The sequence below is a fragment of the Anas acuta genome, chromosome 7, assembly GCF_963932015.1.
Source record: "Anas acuta chromosome 7, bAnaAcu1.1, whole genome shotgun sequence".
NCBI classification, from domain to species: Eukaryota; Metazoa; Chordata; class Aves; order Anseriformes; family Anatidae; genus Anas; species Anas acuta.
The window spans coordinates 9,914,182-9,936,867 of record NC_088985.1 but is presented as its reverse complement, the minus strand read 5'-3'; the positions used below and the strand labels follow the sequence as shown (position 1 = coordinate 9,936,867).

The 22,686-nt window shown below is 38.1% G+C and overlaps 1 protein-coding gene across 3 annotated transcripts in view; it reads left to right on the top strand.

The window, feature by feature from the left end:
• The first annotated feature begins 695 nt into the window (after positions 1–695).
• Positions 696–22,686, top strand: part of GRID1 (glutamate ionotropic receptor delta type subunit 1) — a 583,553-nt gene continuing 561,562 nt past the window's right edge. Inside the window, exon 1 of one of the 3 annotated variants that reach the window (XM_068688379.1) lies at positions 696–805. The gene's annotated coding sequence lies outside the window, so the exon portion shown is untranslated. Of the gene's footprint in view, positions 806–1,253; positions 1,387–3,439; positions 3,693–22,686 lie in introns of those variants that run through there. The other 2 variants (XM_068688377.1, XM_068688380.1) reach the window with 2 other exon arrangements.

Sequence of the window (22,686 nt, the reverse complement as noted above, 5' to 3'; positions counted from 1 at the left end):
CTGCCTTCAACTGTGGCATGTTGTCACAAAGTGTTGCCATCACACTTCAGGATTAAAAATATTTATTTTCTGTGGTTATGATCTGTGGTTTTTGTATTCATTGTCTGTTTATACCCTTTACCAGGATTGCCCTTGCTGCAGTACTCCTTCCTCAGTTCTGGAAGCTTAGAAGGTTTTTGACTTCTTAAGGAGTTTCACTGCCAAAAGCATTTTATAATTTCTATGGTTAGATAAATACTAAGATGGATTACATAGCTTGTTTTGCTTTTTGTTCCTGACCCTGTCCATTACAGAGAATGAAAAAGACTGGAAGTGGTTCCTTGTTAAAACCTAGGCATGCAGTTTCTATTTTAAAACTCAAGTGGATGGGATTTTTTTTAATACTACAATACTGCTGACTTGTCTCTAGTTATACATAGTTCTTTTCCCTCAGTCCAAGCCGTTTTTAACTGCACTGTTCTGTTTTAAAGAAAAGTGAATTGAAAAAGAAACATGCTTCTAATTCAGTATTTTTAAACCTCTATGGAGATGAAACTTGAAGTTGCTCTTGAGGGAGAATAGTAGATGAACCAGAACTATTTAATAGTATCATAGTCATAATTCATGCTGGTCACATCTTATTATAGAAGTACAAATTGTACTGTTCTTGAAAATTCAATGTTTTTTTTTTCTTTTTTTTTTTTTTTTTTTCCCCCATCTAAAACAGGGATTCGATGTCTTCGTTTTCTATAAAGAACTTGGTGTCTTCATTGATTTTGCAGTATGAAATCTTCAAGCAAAACCTGACTGCTCTAAGTAGCATGAGGTAAATGTTAGCTTGATAGCAGTTATTAGAAGCTGAGTTTTTTGTTTGTTTGTTTTGTTTTGTTTTTTCCTTCTGCTGAGTCACTTCTTATCCCATATGTTTCTAGGTAATACATAGCTTATTACTAACATTTTCTATGTACTTAGAAGTATAGGGAGGTTTGTGTGCATTCTACATTTGAGAAATTCACTTGCAGCTGAGCCAAGTTCCTAATGATTATATTTAATCATTATGATCATGGGCCCATCCAAGTTAATGTGAACTGTAGTTAGACATTGCATAGTGACAGAACTTCATCAGCCTCTTGAATTCAATAGGATTTTCTCTCCTAGTGAAAATACAAAAGTAAAAAATAAAAGGAGGAAGTCATCCTCTTGCAGATCCATGTGTGCTGGTACTGCTTGCAGCTGCTCGTAGTTGCCCCCTGGGTATAATTTCTTGCCATCAGGTCTTGTTACCTGTTGACAGCCAACTGAGCAGTACCTGCACAACCCTAGTTCTACTTCAGTCAGATGTCAGATTCTCTGCGGCTTCAACAAGTTGAACTAATGATTTTCCCAGCTCTACCTACCATAGCTAAGGTACTGAAGGTACACTCATCTCCTTATTTTTAACTGATGTATTTATGCTGTCAAAATGTGTAAACCAAGCTGCAGTGTGTTTTTGCTTCACTAGTGTGAACTTGGCTGTTCTAACACTTCCTTCTAATTACAAATTGCATATTGTAATTATTTCAGCTGAAGAGGCTTAATAAGGTGAGATTTGCTTCTGTCCTTGGAACTAAAGGGCATGACTCCACCTGCCACCAGCTCCAGAGCTGTCTCAGAGGCTCTCCTTGTGGCAGAAGAACATGAAGAGCCTTGTTAGGGCAGAGGCCCTACAGCCTCTCAGCCTGGGTGGAGGTGTGTGTGGCTGGGAGGAGTGTGGTGGCAGGGCAGGCTGTGGCTGGTGGAAGAATTGGTACTATGTGGACCTTTTTAATGGAAGCAGTACAGTTAATTTTCTGCTTTCTTACCTAGCTACAAAGATCCCCCCAAAAAACTAACATGGCCTCTACAGCAGACTATATTAATGATGACATTCCAAAATCTGTGTTTCAGCATTTCAGAAAATTTGATGCACTACAATACATGAGACAAACACTTCATCATGCTTGTAGCAGTCATCAAAGTGGTTCTGTAGGAGTGGGAGGGAAGAGGTAAATTCTTGCCCAGACAAGCTTTACAATTTCTTTTGTGACATGTAGTGCACAGCAGAAAGAGGAACCAGACGTTTTTCTGTGATAACCACAGATTCTGAAATGAGAAACAGCAGGTAGGAAAACTCAGCCAGTAAAAGATGGGAATATCTAGCCACTGTAGAAAGTTTTTAAGTCTTTCAGTGCTATGTCTTCATAAATGAAGTGGTACCATGCATGGGTGTTGTTTAGGAAGGATGTAGCTCAAATAATTTTTCACTTTGATGACCTGGACTGATGTTCTGCAACATCAGAATGCTGGAGTAGGGAACATTGGTTTTGATTCATTTCTGCTTATTTCAAAAATCTGTAAAAGCTTTATGTTAAGTGACTCAAGATTGCTGGTGTCTGTTAGTGTTAAGTTCCACAGCAGACTTCTCATTTCCTAAGCCCCTCTAAATTTTCAGTGCATTTTTTTTTTCCTAAATCCTTGGTTTAGATCTTTATCACAGCTTAGCTGAGGAACATTAGTGATTTTTACTTGCATTAGTATGTAACCATCAACTTCACCTCTGAATACAGTTATTCTGTTGAAAATAAAAGCTTCAATCTTTCCAAACATATGCCAACCCAAAAATGCCCTATCCAGCTTTTCTGATTAAAATGAATGACAATTTCCTTTTTCACAGCAAAGTCACAGAGAAATATCTGAAAATTCACATTTCTTTTGAGATAAATACAGCGTGGCCTACAGGTCAGGGAACACAGCCCCGTGGGTCAGGGGTCGGGGAGTGCGCTGTGCCTGCGGGGCTGGACAGCTCCTTGCTGCTGCACTGTGCTTTTCACCTTCCCCATGCAGCACTGCTCCTGGGGAAGTCAGGTGCATGTTCACTAGGGAAATCTATCAGAACAAGAATGAGGATGGTGCAGAGGCATTTGTCTATGTCTCTCCCTCTCTTACCTTTCACTTCATGCCCCTGAATTGCCAGCTCCAGAGTATAAAAACAAGTGGTTGTTGTAACAGACAAAACAAGCCACAGAAACAATGCCTAACAAACAAGCTCATTGGTAACCTGTTTGTTTGGAGCAGACATTGCAAGACTAATTGGCAAAGGAGTGTGAAGCAGAACCAGCTGGCGGGGAGCCCTGGGATGTCCTGCCCCATGGACCTTTCTTTCTTGTTTGCGAGAAAACATGGTAACCTGCATTCACAGCCTTGAAATTAATCCCATTTGACACTATTCCACAAACAAAACAAAACAAACAAACAAAACAAAGCAAAACAAACAACAACAACAACAAAAAACAACAACACAAGAGGCACACCATTTTCCACTTTGATTAATCCAATGTGAATCAGCTGTAAAGCCAACCCCTCCCATTATACCTTGCCTTTCCACATGCTCTTGAATATAAATTAGCACAAGGCTGTCAGGATCTTCAACTGGTTTTGAAACCTAGGTAGATAGGAAGGGGCTGTGACAGCTCGACTTGCTTTGCTTATTCAATTAATAGAGACCATCCAAGGAATGAAGAAGTTACAAAAGATCAAAAGGAGCTGTTACTGTTCTCACTGTCCCCTGGTGGGTTTCTGATTTTCACAAGAACAGTGTTTGTTCCTGTGCAGAGGGCAGACCCTTTTCCATAACCGAAACACCCCGGCCACAGTTTGTCCAGGCCTGTCCTCTTCTTCCTCAGGCCCTACCTGAAGTAGGTGTGTATTCATGAGCATCTCTTCTTGGGTACAGATATGTTATTGCTACTCTTAAGGATGGACACCAGCCTTGCGTTGATTTCCTTTTCTTCTCCGCATTAAAACATGAAAGCAAAGGTTGAAATGAAAAACTTTGTGTTAGTCAATGGGCTGAGAAGGGGCAGAGCTTTTCTTACAGAGCTCCCTGGCACTAATGATCTTAGCTTGACAAAATGAGGTGTGTGCTGTTATACAGTCTGTCTCGAGTCCTCTCTAATACCATATGAACCCATTAAGCATTGAGCTGAATCATCTCAAAGACCATGTTTCTGTAAATTCAGTGGAAATGGATGGCTGAATAAAGGGGAGATTTCATTTTTCTGGTTGTTCTTAAGAGGGCAATAACATATTCTGAGCTACTTCATTTGAGAACTCAATGTACCTTTGAATCAGTCTTTCTAATAACTTTTATGTTTTCACTGTCAATTTCTCCAACTCTCAGAATCTTTGGAATTTTTTTTTTTTTTTCATGGCTATTGTATAATACAAATCTTTAGTGTTTTCAATTAAAAAAAAAAAAAAAGAGAGAATAGCATAAGTGCAAAAATAAAGCAAACTGCCATTGAAACATGCTCCTAAATTAGAGAAAGCCTTGCAACACAAGAAAATACTAAAGAGTGAAAAGACAATGATCAGGTTAGGAGGGGAAGTTTTGCTTTAGTGTTATTGCACTGAGTATTAGCAGTGAGATTCACACAGCACAATTTTCAATGGAAAATAGAATTTTTAAGGTAGAATTGTAGAAAGCTTAAAGACAAACTTCACACCTGCAGCAAAGTGAGAAGAAACGATGTCATGTTAAGGAAAAGGATCTCAGGCCATGCTGTATCTGACATTAAAAAAAAAATAACTGTAGTGTCTGAAACTTGATTAATTTCTGAGAAGGAGAAAGAAAGAAGAGATGGATTATTTTATGCTCTAGCACTTTAATCCAGTTCTTTGAGCAGTAGAAGAATGATAATTCTTTATGTCTTCAGCAGAAGTGATAAGAAGCATGTGGCTCTGCTAGATTTCAGTCAATCCTCATTAGCTCCACTCCCATTACAGTCTCAGAAAGGTAGGGCTTGGGAAAAGGCAGTGTTTTTGTTTCCTATTGCTTTCTGCAGGGTCTCAGAATTAAAACACCAGATTAAAAATAAGGAAATGCATTGTATTAAACATGAAATAACAGCAATTTGCACACTGTAAGGAAGAAAGCTGAAAAGATGTTAATAAGCATTATTTATCTCTGAACAGTGCACTGCTGCCTTTGTATGGCTAAGCTGGAAAACTGCATATATGAGTAATTTTTTGATTAAAACAGCTTTAAATAACCACAAAACTCCACCATGATCCTTGCTACTTTCTGTCATCACTGAATGTGTTGCAATCCCAGTCCTATTCTGCATTGTGTGAGGGTGAAGCAGGCTTGGGTTGCTAACACCCCCACCCCCAAGCCCGTAAACAGAGTTCTGGCTTTCATAGCCTTACCATTTGAACTTACCAAATTTTTTGTGAAATTAGCATATTCCTGCTTGTAAAACAGTGCTTTTTAGTGTGAATTTAACTCCACTTCTGAAGAGCCAATAATATTTGAAAGCATTCCAATTTACATTGTAACTCATGCTAAGATGATAATTCAGTCTAGGAATCTATGGAATAGTTCGGTTACATGAAAACAAATATCATGCCCTGAATGGCAGTCCCTGCCAAAATCAGTGGGAGACTTTTCCAGTTGACTTCTGGAGATCTTGAGTCTGACCATTATTTGCTGTCTCTTTGAGCAAAAGGTTTCAGGCAACTTCTTGTGTGTTCACAGCTGTGTAAGGTTCAGTATGCCTCTTCTGGGCCATTGTATTGATGGGGCATGACTCAGCTCTGCCTCAGCATTCTTATACTCAGTGTTATAGGCTGGATCTTTTTCCCAGTATAGCCAGCGCTGGTAGTACTCGAACCAGTTTCTGTTACAAAAATATCTGTTTAGTGGCTTATAGCACAAATAAAGCATACACAGCTTTATAAAAATAAATCACAGCATAAAAAAGCACGAACAAAATAGAAAATTTTCATTTTAGTGATATATATATATTTTTCCCCAGAATACAATCATGGGGGAATATGTGTGTATGTGCGTGTGTATATATAATGTTAATCCCTTATTTTGGAGCAGATACTTAGTATGCAGTAGCAATGATGCTTCATGTCAGGGAAAACTCTTCTACTCTGTACCCAACTTTGAATAAATTTCACACTATTTAAATGCTAGAGTTTATATACGTTCTGCAAAGACTGGTGAGAGCTTAACAGCCAAAATTTCTACCCATACAAAGGCTTAGACAGTGAATTAGCTAGTGAACCATGAATTCATACCCCACCTCATTTTGTCCTTGTATCCTGTGTAATCAAGCCCTAGATCTGTTGTAAATCATGCTGCTTATGAGAAGAGAGGTCAGAAAATCAAGATGTATTAGAAAAAATAAAGAAGTGGGAATCTCTAAACAGTTTTATGAAATATGTTATGTCTGTTGTCACAGGATGTTTTATTGCTAGATATTGCTATAGCATTAGGAAACAATTGAAAATCAACATTGAAATCAGATCTAATTCCTACCCAATGTTTTTTGTACATGTTCTTTTATGTTTTGGACTTGAATAGTATCTGGCCATTTTATGAGGATTATTTGGTTGGTGGTTTTCTTAAGATAATATTTTCCTTTCTCTTGTAGGTGGCTAATGAAATTTGTGTGTGCTTATTTTAAATCTCTCTGAGCAACTTTGTAATATTTTTTGTGTTTTGACAAAAGCTGTTTCTTGGCATAAAGCCAAGAAGGAATAGCACTCATTGAAATAACCATATCTATCATGTTGCATCATTAATAGGCTGATGAATGTGTCATTCTAGCAGCAGACAGTTATATAGAAAAATTGATGTTGACCTTTTATCACTTTTGGTGACCCAACCTTCTTTTAGGAAAATGGGCAGGTGCAATTTCTCTTTCAAGAAAGATTTACTGTCACGTAGACCACAGACAGGGGAAATGTGAACCAGTCTATTGCTATTTATTCCCTGGTCACCTTCGATCCTTAGGCTACTAAGTGTATTGGCTTCATTATATCTGTTCCTGCCAGATATTCATTATAGGATTTATTTTTCCATCACAGTCTTTCTGAAACTGTGATAATGACTTTATTTTAACTGTATTAATATCTTCAAAATGTACAAGTTTAGAATGTTCAAGTGTGTAACTCAGGGTGATTTCAGAAGAGCAATTAAGTTCGCAATTGTGTTTTGGAAGACAGGATCATTATGTACCTTTTCCTTGTACTGTAGTAAGTAAATATGTGACACAAATACTCATTTCCATGTCAAAACTGTATTGCGAGTGACACTGGAGTTACATTTAAATCCAAGTAGTCTTTACTGCTGAAGTTCAAATCTTACATGTTGGCTTTGATATCAGGCTCTTGAGAATTACTTTGAGTATTCTGTTAAAAGTTAACAAGTAGCCTGAATTCCCGAAAGTACCCCCATTTTGTCTTTTTCAGACTTTAAATAGTGGAATTGTCTATAGCTGCTAAACCATTATTTATATGGAATAAGTGACTCTCCAAGTTCTGTTACGTTTTGTTCCTTTTATTGACACACTAATTACTGAAGCTAGCATATAGTGAAAACTGCACTCTGCTCCTGCCCTCATCTGTAATCTGGAAGATAATAAGGTATCCTTAAACGTTTTTCTTTCTCTACCCCTCTTGCAAGATGAGAGTGGATCAATAGAGAATTCTGTGGCAAGCTGAGCTGGTTTTGTAATCATAATGGCTACCAATTGAATCAGGTAAAATTAATTCACTCCAATTGCTTATCTATTATAGTTATTTTTAAGAATTCTGCTTCACAAAACATCTCTTCACATGAATACATTTTAAAGGAAGTATCGCAAAGCAATTTGTGTTATGAAATGGGTTTCTTTGGCATGCAGGTGACAACTGAATGCCATAATGAAACACTCAATAATTACATGCAACTGGGAAATCGTGGTGGTCCCACCAGGATCAGTTACAAAGTTCTGGTCATTTGCAGATGAGTGGCTGAGTAAGTAGTTAATCGAGCGTGTACACTAATAATAGGAGACCTCTGTAACCAAGGGCATATGGTGGGCCTTGTCTCACTTGAATAGCTCTTCCATTAAAATGACTGTATTAACAAATAGGCTTCTCTAAGCTTGTTTTCACTTAAATCAATATCCATTGTGTTTCCCTTGTCCTTTAATGACCTTAAAATTGATCTATTTTCTCTTTGATCATAGTTAGCTGACCAGGGAGAGGTCAGAGTTCCATTGCGGTCACCTGCCTGTTGGTTTAAGTTGCTGACAATTTCCGTAGACTCATTGTTACTAATTTCAATGGATTTGTTTTAAGTTAGGAGATTAGAAAAAAAGTTGAATGTCAAATCTATACCAGTAATTGGGGGGGGAAGAGAAAGCCTCAAGATGAGCTCATATGAGCTGTAAAAGACAAAATACTGACTGTGACCCTAATGTAAGAAATGATTTTATTTCTAAAAAGCTTACCAACACAAGTTGCTGAAGCCTTTTTAGGTTTTATATTATTTATGACACAGCCAGATGAATGTGTTGCCAGGCTGCTCAGAGATTTTGAATTAGCTTCGTATAGCCTACAGTAAATTTAGACTTTAAGAGAAAGGTAATAATCTTACCATCTGATTAATTACCCCAAAAGGTAGGTAATGATGTAGGTATTTATTGTGTATTGATAGTGTTTTGCTTTATAATTATAGGCTTTCTAGGCTGAAGTACTGGAATACTTTTTACCTGCAACCTTTTGTTACCTTTGCTTTCTTCACTTACTCTGCGTACAAGCTTAACTGACATAGAACATAATAATTCTTGAATAAAAACAAACAAACAAAAAGGACTTAAAACATTCTCTTGATTCAAATATATATTTAAAAACTTGCTTACTTTAGTTTTGCATATTTTTCCGTTGACTAAAATATTATGGGAAGAGGTCAGTGGGTGTTATTTGCAATAGCTGAATAGCTTGCTGGGTTGCAATGTCCTAGGCTCAAGTGATTGTTTTATCAGTGGGTATATTTTCTCTAACATCTTTTTTGTTTTAATCCCACTGAGTTAAATTGATAATTTTGACAATTTATTCAATGTTTTTCTTTTAAGATGCTTTAAAACCTTCAAAACTATACAGACTGTGCTAGAGAATGCTGCTTTGTTGGACAAAAACATAGCTATGTCTCATTTGGGGTATAAACATTATTCCTTTTAGACCTAGTCATGAGGCAGGATGTAGCAGTCTAATCGATTGCAGTGAGTCTGGGCCGAACTCAGTTTAATTTTTAGACATGAAATACAAAGAAATGAAAGGCTTCTTCATGTTCCACACTAGGCATCCTGTACAGATAATTCCACCTGAGATCTTTGAGGTTTTAACCCCACCACAACTGGTTGCCATTTAGCTTTACTTGGTGAGCACTGTAATGTAGGAAAGCTGAAAGGTAGGTATAATGATTTTGCTTTTTCTGATCTTTTATGTTTTACCTTTCCTACTGCTTCTGTATCGCTGTTCTGGAATGCTCAGCAGAGGTGAGGAGTTCAGTGTGTTCAATGGAGTAAATTTGATCAGAAACACTGTCCTACTGAGTGTAAGGTAATAAACTGAATGTGGCTAATATTCTATTCCAAATAGTCCACAGTTTCCTCTGACTTAGGAGTGGAGATTTGAAACTATCCAATGAAATGTTTCTCGTAGTCAGTCTTGACTTGTGCTGATCCGTCAGTCAGTTTCCTGAATTCTAATGTCCTTAGGTTGTGCTCCGGGGAAGTGGAAGATGCATAAACATTCTGTTGTGAATACTTATGATTACCTTATGTGACACAATGAATTTAATGCATATTTTCTGAGTTCCTTAAAATGTGCTGATCAGCAAATATGCATGCCTGTAAGTCAGTTCAGTAGAACGATTGTGAAATAAAAACACTGTAGAACATAAAGCAGAGTTATTGTAGGACTGGGCTTTAGAATGTCAAAAGCATCTAGAGAATTTAGAACAAATCCCATTGAGAGTCAAAGGGATTTGTATGGTTAAGTCCTCCAGTTGTTTTAGAAAAAAACTATTGTAAATGAATAAATATAGGGAAACTGTACATTCACTCTCTTCTAGTTTTGAACAAGGTTCCTATAGCACAGCAGTGTTTCTGCAGCTAGACAGTTCTGAATGAACTTTTGATAAAAGAGCTCCTAAAGCAATCCTGTGACAACAAACCTGTGTATCCACTCCAAAAGTAAGAAAACAAATTCAGAAAATAAATAGACTTCACATGACAATAGGTAGAGAAACCTGAAAAGTTAAAAAAAAAGGCAGAAGGAAGAAAAAAAGACTCCAGAGGTCTTTTTTTTTTTTTTTTTTTTTTTTTTTTTTTTTTTTTTCCCTTTAACACTTATATATATAAATATATAAATATAAATAAATAATAGCTATCCTAACTGATGGTTAAAAGAAGTGTGACTCTTGTGACTTCAGATTCAATTTTCACTCCTGGTATTTTCAGGAAATAGATTTGGGGCTGTCTGGAGTATATAAATCTCCATTATCCTGCAGTGGATATTGTCTGCTTCACTGCTGCATTTCATTTAAAGACTATACAATACCGTGTTATATCCAGCCCAACCATAACAATCAGTTACTTGGGAAGGTGATTTTTTGCATAGGCTGGTGTTTGCCTGCAGTCAGTCAAGTGGAGTCTAACTCAGCTCTGCTTTAGCTTAATACATATCTACATTAAATCCAAGCATATCGGAGGGAGCCCAAAAGTCCAGCAGAAGTCCAATCAAATGACAGTTTGCAGTGTGCGCCGGGTATATTTCTCAAAAGTGCTTTCCTTTGAGATTAGGTTTCTGTTACACAGTTCAGTGCTGAAGAAGTGTTATGCTTATCACTTTGAGTTCAAATGCTGATGGCAGAGTAGGTAGGGACATCCATTCTTTAGGAGTTGTAACTGAAGTGCTGGTAATTCGTCCCTAGTTCAAATGGGTAAGCCAATGGAAGAATATTGTAAACATACTTGTGTTCTTTTTAAAGCAAAACAGCCATTTTTATTGCTTGTATTTCAAGAAAGGTCTGAAGAAAGCCTGAAATTTGAATATGTATCTTAGCTTCTTTTTCCATGCTTTCTGAACCTGTCCAATGGGATTACTTCATATATTAATTTGTCTCAAGTGCAAGGGTTTTACCTTATTTTTAATATTTCTAATGGATGAGGGTGTAAGAGGAAAAAAAATAGTAAAAAATATGAGAAATCAGGAAAAACCTCTAATTCTGCCTGCTCAGACTGATGAAAGGAAATGTTCAGCCTTCTTATATTGCCCTTGTAGCTGTTGTGATAGCTAACCAGCTCTTATTTTGTTTTGTTGGAAGCAAGTTCAGTCAGAATTTCTAGATCCTCAGGGAACTGTTTTTGCATGGGACATGATGGGGCAGCATCGGAGATTTAAAAAAGTGATTACTGACAGTCAACTATTCACAAAGATTTTGTGCTTCTCATTCACAGATATCCTTCTTCTTTAATGGTGTTCGAATTACATGTATTTCTGGTATCTTTTTCTAATAAAATGAATTATATTTTCTAGTGCCCTGATGCATTCACAATTGCTTAAATCACTCAACAGACAAATGAATACCCCCTGTAATTTAAATTACACCCCAGCAGTCTCTGAATCCTAAATATTTACAAAGCAGGTTAAAGAAACACTGTGAAACAGAAAGTTCTGCTGAACTGATGAACAGGTTCTTCTAATCTTCTAGTCAATAAGCTAGTGGATATAATGCATGGAGCAGACCACTTCTTTTAAATTAAAAAATATTTTTTGTAAATTAAACATATCCTATTTTTTACCTCCAAAATCAACAAATCAATAGAATTGATTCTAAAATCAGTGAATCTAGCAGTGTTCTGAATGGAAATCTCTGACACTGCCCTTCTATACTGAAGAATAAAAAAGGCGACAGAGATGGAACAGGTTTACCTTGGCACCTTCCTAGGTATTTACTGCTAAGAAAGCTATCCACCCCTCTCATCTGAATTGTAAGAGAGGATACCTGGCTGTAAAATACGAAATAAAACACAGCAGCTGCCATCAGAGCCCAGGAATAAAGGGAAGAAAGAAAATTTTGAGAAAAATTGATAAAAGGAGAAGGGGAAGGCTCTATTAACTATTGAAATGGGGAGGTTGGAACAAGGCATTTGATTATTTTTATTTATGTATTTATTTTTTAAAGCAAGCTGTATTTCTGTCAGCTGGGAAGTGGAATGTCCTGAGGCCTGGAGTTTGTAGAAGGCCTGTAGGAACCACAAGCAACAAGAAAAACAACAAAAAAGAAATAAAACAGAAATGTAAATGCATCACATCACCTGTGTGAGGGGGAAAACTGCATAAAGATGACTATTTTGAAAGAGAAAGAAAGATAGTCTAGGATTGGGGAAGGACTTTTCAGTGTCTTTAGCTCAGAGGGCTTAATTCACTCTGAGTGAATGAAGAACCAGAAGGAAGGGCATGATATTCTGCTTTGGGAGATTGATTATAAGCTTATGGAAATGAAGAGATAACAGGAACAGAATTTTTCAATTGGGAAAAGATAGCTTCTATTTTGAGGTCTATTAGCTTCCCTTGTGACTGGGAGAAATGATATATTAGTATTTCTGTGGTAACTCAGGAGAGATAGAATTTGCAGTTGTGGGGAAAAGCAAAAACTAGTCAGCAAATAAAGCTGTAGGTCTGAACCGTTTGACTGTCGCAGAAGTACCTTTGTATATGCTCTACAATTTTTATTCTTTGAAATTTCACTATTCAAGAAAAGTTTCTTCAGGACCTTCAGAACTCTGGCTGAGTAAGGTCTCACTTTCCTACGCTGAGACACTTATGAAGAGCAAAGAGACCAAGGGAACTGACTCATTTTAACAGTACACCTGCACCAGGAACAAATATGGCTGAAGAGCAAAATTCTGCTTATGCGTGTTGGCTACCTAGCTTCACAGTAGTCCAAATTTTAAATACAGCTTTTCACTGAGGAGGTAGATGAGTTTGAATTTGTGAGAGGGAAGGGCTATCAAGAGTCTGATAGCACTGTATCTTGAAATAAGCTGTTTAGAGGCATTAGTAGTACAAACCACCCTGCCTGAATCTTCCAGTATGCCCTTACATTGCCGTAGAAAACGAGAACCTCCCAGGAGGTGTGAGAGCAGATCCTTCAGTTCACTCTGCTGCTGGCAGCTTGTTTGACACAGCCAGAATGGTGCCAACTGGTGCTGGCTGGTACGGGAGGATTCCTGAGTAGCTGTTCAGATCAGGCACCCTACAGCCAAAGTAAGGGACTGCTTAATTTTCTCAGTAGGAGTTCTCAATATATTTCCATTCATGCAGAGGGGATAAAATTCCATTACTTATACCAAGGAAAAAAGGTGCAAGGAATTGTTTATGTAACATTCAAAGAGAAGATTATCTGAATTACCCTCTGATAATGGAGGCACATAGAACTAACGATAAAGGTACATGCCTTTGTACATGTACATCAAACCTTTGACTTTCTAATCCTGCCCAACTGCTGCAGTCATAGAGATTATTTTTGTGAGCTATTGCTCAACAAAAACAAAACAGATCAACCATAGTTTGTGGAATTAAATCAGCCCTGTCCTGAGCCATTGAACACAAAATACAAAGCTTCTGGCAAAAATAAAGAGAAATATAACCAGCCTGTTCTTAAATCTGAGCAAGGAAAGTGCATCTGCTGTAGCCATAAAATAAGTGACTTGTTTTAAAAGACAAAAAAACACATCAATATGTTACTCTGGAGCTACTTTTTTTGCAGTACAGAATTGCTCCAGTGATCACAACAGTCAGGGATGGAAAAAGCCTATTAATTGAGTCCATTCCCCTGCAGTCATAGAAATAATCCCCTGATGCAAATACATGGTTTATTAAGGTTGCAATGTACTTGCTAGGGGAATCAGATCTCTAATAACATCATCTGTGGAGCTCTGCAGTAGTAATACTTCTCCTTAAGATGTTCACTGTAGATGGTTTGCACCAACTCTATAAACTGGTAAAAGGGCAATGGCATGAACATAAAGCAGTAAGAAAGGCCATTTGAATGAAGTCATGTAAGCTCAGGTTATCTGAAGGCATCGAGTGCTTTTAAAATATGTCAGTTTTTGATGAGAAAATTGAGATATGTTGCGACATACTCAAATTCTCCCAACAGATCTTGAATTTCAGCTCCCATCCTAGTACACTGCAGCCTAGAGTGGAACAGAGTGCTGAACTCCACCGCAAGTCTGAAGGGCAAGTGTGAGAAGAAGTGACAAATTCTGATGCTATTGGAATCTTCTCCAAATAGCTAAATGAAAGGCCAAAAGAATAGTTTTGTAAGTCCAGACTGAATAGAGAGAAAAGATATAAAGAGCCAGGTATTACTGTATTTAATGTGGAACATAATTCAGTACAGGCTTTAGCTGAGTTTGCTGTCCTCTCTTCTCTGTGTGACGTGTGGCTCTTGCTCTACAGCTTAGCTGCCAACAGCAGAGTTGGAAACAGCCATATGGTACAGATGTCTGTGGTTGTATCTGGCCCAGCATTTCTTTCCTCCTCCACCATGGGGAAGGATTTTGCAGGTAGCTCCACACTGTTTCACACGTCCCTGAATTAGAGATAATGAGGAAACAAGTGGTAGAAACGAAAACTTGAGCAAGGTTGAGATAAAGTAAATTGGCTGCAGTGTTAAAGATGAGCTTTGGGGCAGTGGCCAATTGCTGGCTGGCTCAAGGTGTATGTCTGAGGGTCTCTAACCAATTGTGTAACAGATTCAGGCACATGGACAGCACATGGGGCTATGGGGAAAGTATATGTAGTAGTGAAAAAGGGCAATAAATGTCTCCTGTTCAAGAGCCATCAGGAGTCCGTGTCTTGCATCCCTTCACCCCACCTACTTCAGGCTTTTGTAATTGCTGTGACTGCCTTATGTATACTTGTAGGTGCAATGGTAGGAGCACTAGGATACATAAAGTCATAGTTATCAGCCACTGTGTTTGTAAATTGCAAGGCACATCGGGACCCTAAACTCTGAAAACCTGGAGATAGCACAACTGTATGAAAATCTTACTTGGGTCACAAGAGAGAGCTTGTGATACATGCCTCATTTTAAACTGAGATGATGTTTTTATCACAAGAGACCCAATTCTTCACAGTAAATTTAATTAATTCTTCACTTGCCTGCCATATCCTCAGGTCTGCTTCCCTTTTTTCCCTGTAGGAGCTGATGTCTTTGCAACAGCACATGAAATGCAGTTGAGACTAGTATTTTTGTTTATAACATTGTGCTTTACAAGCTCCATTTAGAATAGCACAATACAGAGCAGAAAATCAGGACTATTGCTTTTCCTAGGATTTTGGTTGGGGTTTCTGAAAGTTGTAACTCACTCAGGATTTCAGATGGACTTGCTGCCAGGGCCCCCCCCAGAAGGAATCGCTAACCCTCAGAAAACAGATCTAGGTGAGGATGTTAAAAGTTGGTCATTAAAAAATCAAAATACTTAATCACTAATGATTTTTTTAAAACATCAGTCTTTTCTTTAAAACCTGCTGCTAATCGCTCACCTGTGCATATACGTGTAGTGTTACAAATTTGGGATCTGAAATGATACCAGTTGAAAGCTTTGATGTTCACCTTTTAGAAAGTTAGTTACAGTCATTTTTCGCCTTCCTAAAATATATGTGAGAGGAAACATCGAATTAATCATAGATACAAAGGCTGCCTGCAGCAAGGTAGCTCATTAAGATTTGTTTTTGCAAGATCTGTGTTTCTTTCAGAATTTTAATCTCTGTAGTATTTTTTTTCTTTGGTTGGAGTGTGTGTAGTATTCTGCAACAATGAAATGCTTTGCTGGGCCATTTATCATTCCTTGCCTTGAGCAAAGTCTATACAATTATTTTTTTGTTGTAGTGTTACAATCAGATATTTATTGTCCTGGTATCTGCAGGCTTCTAGAACTTGTGCAGCAGAAGATTCACGTTAGAGAAAATGCATTGTTGCCTCTCAAAACCCATCCTTGGAAGTTACATCTCTTTGCACAAAGTAAACTATTTATTTTTCCATTGCTATTCTCTGGCTTATAGCACCACCTATGAGTTTCTTTCAAATTGCAGATGCAGGCTGATCTTTGCATGGATTGTATACCTTCTTCCATGATGCAGCTGCAATTGTCTGCTCTTCCACATGCTTAGGAGAGCATCAGTGACTTCAGCCATAGCAATTTGCTGCTCTTTAGGACACTGTAGCTCAGTGATTTTGTTCTTGCCTTAGGAACCACTGAACTTCATCCAATTCTAAGGGTCAATACAAGTCCCTGTATCCCATTTATTCTTCTGTTCTGGATTGTAATTAACAAGGGCAGGGGAGGAGCAATGGAAGGGAGTCTTTATTAACACTGAGGATGGTCCATATGCCAAAACTTGGTAAACTAGTATAAAAGGCAGTGGTGGAAAATCAGGTCCAAAGACTGAAGGTCATTATGGCCAGCCTATGGCCAGCCAAAAGCAACCTTACTGTTTCTTCATCAAGTGGAGAGGTGGAGCTTGGTGCTAAAAACACCCTTTTTTTTTTTTTTTTTTTAACTTTTCTGAGTGTTGTCAGTTTGACAAGTTTGATTGCTTAAGTTCTGTGAGAGAAATCAGTCTCACTCTGTGACAGGGATAACAAAGCTGCATGTCCCAAATATCAGTAAATTATTGCAATGGCTGTAATATGTAATGGGCTTGGTGGAGATTTTTCTTTCCTGTCTTTCTCAGAGTACAGTATTCCTCATGTACTTTAATGGCATTATGTACACTTTGGGAAATGTTTATCTGTAGCTATGCTGTCAGTTAATTCCTCTCTCCACTGTAGCTGACAAACTTACTCTGGTGGAAGTTATGATGATACTCGTTATTCTTTCATTTCTGTTATAAAATTGATGTTATTTGTACTTACAGAAATGTAAGGCACTTACCAATATGGAAGCACTTTACAGCTATCAGAAGAGCTCACAGACTGCTCTTGCAGCTGCTGTAACAATAGAAAACGAAGCTTGGGTTCATACAGGTTCTTCTTGCTGTTGTTATGCAGGAGAGGGAGGAGAGTATTCTGTTCCATTTGGGAACATAGTTGCAAAACTATGTTTGTCCCTTAACTACACATTTACCAGTTTATCCAATCCAAGCATTAATTATGACTTGCTTGCCAGATACCCATTTGAAACTTTTTCCACAGTATGCGTAATGCAATGACAGTCACTGGTTTGATTTGGGTGACAAGGCTATTAGACAAAGAAAATACCTGGTGGAGGAGAAGTGGAAAGACTCCCAGAGCAGTTGTTGCCTTGTCATGGTATAATGGCAATTTAACAATGCCATGGGAAGCTGCAACTTCAAATGTCAAAGCTTTGGGACAAGAAGGGGGCTTTGGCAGTTCGCTATGTGGTTCAGGAAGTCTTGGCTTTGTTCAGTATAAGAAAAGAGATGTTACAATCTGTTTTGAACCAGCCAGTGGTAGAGTGCTACTGCAGACCCTAAGACCCTCATCAGACTCTCCATGTGACCTTGGCCTGGTCACATGGACTCTAGTTACAGGAGCAGCTGCCAAGAGCTTCAGAGCTTAAAAAATTACTGCCTTGCAGCCAGAAATTTCCACCTCCTACTGAGGTGATGAGCTGTCCTGGTTAGTCTCTTCTGACTGGGAGTAGAGCAGCATGCGCAGGCTGGCTTGGGCCGGTCTATTTTTGTTCTGCACTAAAACAGACAGGGAATGCACAGAGAACATTCCTATTGTCAGTTACTCCTCCATTCATTTTAACTGAAAGAAAGAGTCCCTTCCTACCTTGGAGAGATATGGGGAGAGGTTTATCAGCTGCTTGGATGCTGTGGAAATGGAAGGCAGCTATGAAAGAACTGGATTTTTAAATATAGCATTAAATTAATCAAGGAAACAGAGGTCTTTTTTGATAACTGCTTTGATGCTGAACCACATTTGTTTGGACTGGTAAGGTTTCTTTTCACATCTACCCCAGTACCATGGGACACAAACCTCAGACTCAGTCTTCTCTCTGAAGTCTTTGTATTCAGATAATTGAGGGGTGAGTTTAATACCCCTGTGCCCTCAGCAGTGCGAGCGGTAGCTGCTCAGTTATTCCTAGTTTCTGTGCTTTAATTTCTCTGCCTTGAATTACTCATCTCTAAGAATAGGTACTATGGTACTTACATCACCAAGTTGCTGTTGTGTATTGGTTAATAATGCACTTTAATTGTGGAGGAGAGTTGGGTAAAGGCTAAGTAATACAGCCTCATTATGAGAGACTGTATTTACTTTTGATGCATTCTATTGTTTTGTTGGTCTCCTGAGCCAGGATTTTCCAGCAGTTAAAATTACCGAGGTGGAATGAGCTAATGCACACTCACAGCCTTAGCTCTGTTGGTTTGTTTATATTCTACCAGCCTGGGGACTGTGCAGTTCTAGCTTCACAGCATTGCAAGTTAGCACTCATTGTTTCAAAACCCTACAAGCCTAAATCCTCACCTGTTGTCTTTAAAATGCACTGATCTAGACTTTTGCTTTAGGCTTTTAAGGCAGCTACAGGGTTTTGGCCTTTTTCCTTTAGCAGCCAGAGGGCTAGATCAAGTCTTAGGAAGGCATTTGCTCATCGGGAGGGAACTGGTTCCCAGCTATTACATCTAAAAGCACTATACTTCAGAGCAGCTGTGACTCATACTCCCTACATTGCTCTTAGTACAACAATAAGGGGGAGGAGAGATGTGTTGACTTCAGATTCATTCAATTTCCTTTATGCAACAGAGATTTTTACATTGCATCTGATAGACGCACAGATCATTTGTTATGTTTCACCTTCCTCTTTAACCTCTTCATTGCCTCATTTCCAGGAAAGATGGAGATAAAAAAGTAACCACAAGTAACAGAATGGTGTTGCTTTCAGCTGTAGGCCGGCAGAGATGTCCAAAGGATAGAGTAGCAAGCCACTGCTACTAGGTTGGTCTCAGGCTGTGCAAACAGTGGCTTTGTAGGTTCAGTGAAATCACTAGCTGAAGATGCAAATGGTTGGGTCCGTGATGGTGACAGCACTTAATTTCTAGATCATCCTCTTTCTGCTGCTGTTCTTTCCTGACCTAGTTGCTCTCCTTCAGCCTCTTCTGGTCTGTATTCTGTCACCCACAGGCACACACTGGGAAAGTGTTTTTTTTTCTTTTTTTTCCTTAGCCTGTATCCTAACTACACAGCATGCTTCTCCAGTAGGGTCAGGTATCATAATTTTCAAGAACGAAGATTTCATAGATGTTTTAGAATTTACTACAGTACTGAAGTGTCTGTGCCTCTTAGTAGTTGTGTGGAAATTAAGTGTGAATATTCCCAGAAAAGCATTGGCAAAATAATAATAATAATAATGATAATAATTATAATAAATAAAGTATTCCTAGCAAGAGATCATATAATCTTTTAGTGTAAAAGAATCCATTAAATTCCCAAGTATATTACTTTTACCAGTAGGTGGCTTGTCAAAAACTTTTTTTTTTCTTGGGAGTAGTCCTATTTCATCACACAACTGTGAACTTCCTGACAGAATTACTAACTCCTGGTGGTAAACTTTGAAAAGCATATTGTTTAGCTGCCATTCTGCTGACATTTTTACATTGTTTGTCCTTCTCTCATTTCATGTTTTTCTTTTATGTCCAAATACTTTTGCAAGAAAAGGAACTCAGTATTTGAGAATTCATCTATTCCTGCTGCTGCTTTCCTGACTGTAGTCATAATCAAATTGTGGCATCACAGATGGCTGCTGTGGAGGTGGTTATGTCATAAGAATGTGGTTTCAGGTGGGGACAATAAGAACAAGGAGTAGAAGAAATGTAAAGTAATTATACAGATTCCACACTAGCTACTGTAGTAATAAAACCAAAAAATCACACCTCCTAATCACAGTAGTGAGGCAAAATTGTTTCTAAACTGAGGATAGCTGAAAAGTTTTGCCTATCATGTCAGGTGCTCCTTTGGATTTTGTTAATTTGCAAATCAGATTACCAACTGGTAGACAATAAAAGATTTGGTTTAGTAGTGTGTATCATGGGTTTTAGTTAGCTTTTTTATTATGTTACATACAGGAAAGAGGTAGATTTTTTTTTTTTTCAACATAGTAACAGATGCCCACAGTAATCTAATAATTTATAACAAAATCTGTTACCCTGAGAACAGTGCTCTAGATACCTGTGGGCACAGCTGTAATAATAATTTAATGCTTTCTTTTAGCAGGATACCTTGGTGCCTTACAGAAAAGAAGGAAAGCCAAATGATAGCAAAATACCAGCTGTGGAAGCTTCAGTTACAGGGAAATCAAACAATGGCTTTCATATGGGGGGACAGTGTAAGATGCTGTCAAAATGTTCTGCAGAACTTCTGTTGAGTTTGACACATCAGGAGGAAGCCTTGTGCTGTCCTTGCACACATGGAAGTATGCTTGAACAGAACATGTTTTTCTGTCAAACACACCCTCCTTTCCTTCTTATCCATTTCAAGAACAATGGAAGTAGTACTGTGAGGCCTCATTTAGCCCAGATTCTTCCTATCCAGTAAACAAATATTCTGCATCGTTGTTTTTAAGAATTAATTTGACCATAGTCACAACGTATACTAACAACTAGTTGTGACAACATACACAACAACTAGTCACAACATACTAACTTCTTCTTGAACAGTATTAATTTCCTATTGGGAATTAATATATGGAAATGCTAACAAGAAAGGTTTAATCGAACTCTTCTCCAAGTGCTCTTTACCTGAGGGCTTGGTGCTGCAGATTTTTTCCCACCTGATTATCTTAGTGTTTGTATCGATCTCCTCTAATTGCCTGAACTGAATTGCTGCTTGGGAACCTTGCACAGACATTGTGTTTCCCCCGTTGAGTTCTTGAGGTGTTTTCTTAGCCTGAGTGTGGGTATGTAGCCATGATGGGGTCCAGCTGGGAGCCTTCATTTGCAGGTTATGTTCATGTAACCTGGTTCCTAACAGCCATGAAGGGCCTCTGTCCTCTTGAGGGATATGTGTACTCTGCTCTGTGTTTCAGTTTTCTCTCTGTAAAATGAGGGTGGAATAAATCTGCCCATAACATGGGGAGTGCAGTGGTAATACACAGTTCAGCAGATAGGAACAGCATTCACTGTAGCCTCCTTCTTTTATTTCCTTCGTCTTCTGGGAAGAGTTAAGCTTGCAAGGGGAAGAGTTAAGCTTGCAAGGAAAATGGACTTCTGAATGTTGTGAATTACTGACCTCATTTCTGTGTCAATCCACTGACCCTTTTACTACTTCATATGAATCTTCTGATAAATCTTTCATCTTTCCATACACTATTCTAGAGAAATTGCATGTGCCAGTTACAAATACCCTCTCCTAGTATTTCCTTTTGTTAGTCTTAACCTGCTCATTGGCAACTCAGAGCAGTATCCAGTTTTAATACCCAACATGATGGTCAGTATCAGAAGTTTCTTGCAGTTAAGACAAGAGTGTTGTTAATATTTCATCTGTGTGTAAATTTATCTTTTCATGATTTTCTTTCTAATATTGCTTGCTGAATACAAATGTTAACATAGAAATGTTAAGATATTCTGGGTTTTGGGGACAAGAAAAGCTGTACCATAACTATTTTATTCCTTAATAAGTAGAAGGTGAAGTAGGATGAGCTCAGGTAGGCTAAGCTCTCTCCAAACTTATTGGTTTACTGCATTTGAAATGCAGGAATTCTTTGATTTGTGTTTATTCTTGTTCTCTAATTCAATTCACGCATTTGAAAAAGTAGGAAGAATTTAAAAAAAATATTTTGTATTTTCAGATTTCAGGAAAGAGTTCCTACTTTGTATTTCTGGCTTCTACAAGTCATCTGTAAATAAATAAATAAATAAAAATAAATCTGTTGGAGTATTACCCTCCTGTATATATCCGTGACTTTTCCTTCCTAGAGGGTTTGGGCCTGTTCATTTATTTGCACCTTTTCCTTTCTCCTTTCTCCTTCTCCTTCTCCTTCTCCTTCTCCTTCTCCTTTCCTCTGTACTCACTGGTGTTCTAATTTCTCAAAATCACTTTACAGTCAGGTCTTTATCCATTTGCTTTACCCCTCCAGTGATGAGATCAATCACTAAGCTGACTCTGCTCAAGAAAGACAAACAAGGTACAGTTAAGAATTCCTACTTTCAAGTAGATGTAAACAAACAAACAAAAATTTAGAGAGCCCATCAAAGGTCTTGGAGTGCTTTGCTTTCTTCCAGAGAGGAATGTGGCTTGAAAAATTACGTATACTTCACTATTTCTACTCTGCAGGCCATGTGTGGGATATAGGGGAAATCTGAGAAATGGTGAACATATTCATAGCTCTCTGTGCACACAAAATCTGCAATCAAATTGGTTATCATCATGCCATCAGGTTTTCTTTTATGGTCGTGGCTGGCTCAAATGGATAGTAAATGCTAGCATTGTAGCTGACTTCTCAGTCACAAAAATACCGCTGTCCTTGCATCTAACTATTCTCACATAATTCAGGCTTCCTCCTCCCAGGACTCAATTTCAGTGTTACTGAAATGGTGATAAAACCTGAGCACTGACAGCACAAACAACTGACATTCTTAAAGGTAAACATGAAGACTTATCACTTGGCTGCTGCTGCTGCAGATTTTGATAGGGAGATGAGTGCTGGGTAGTGCCTATTCCAGATGAGAGGTTGCAACAGAGGTGGGAAGAAAAGTATCTGTACTTGATAATGAAGCAGTACTTAATAGATCTGACTTGTATATCTTTGAGGACGTTACCTCTCAATCAAGTTGTTGCATTTAAATACATTTTCAAATTGCCAAACAAAA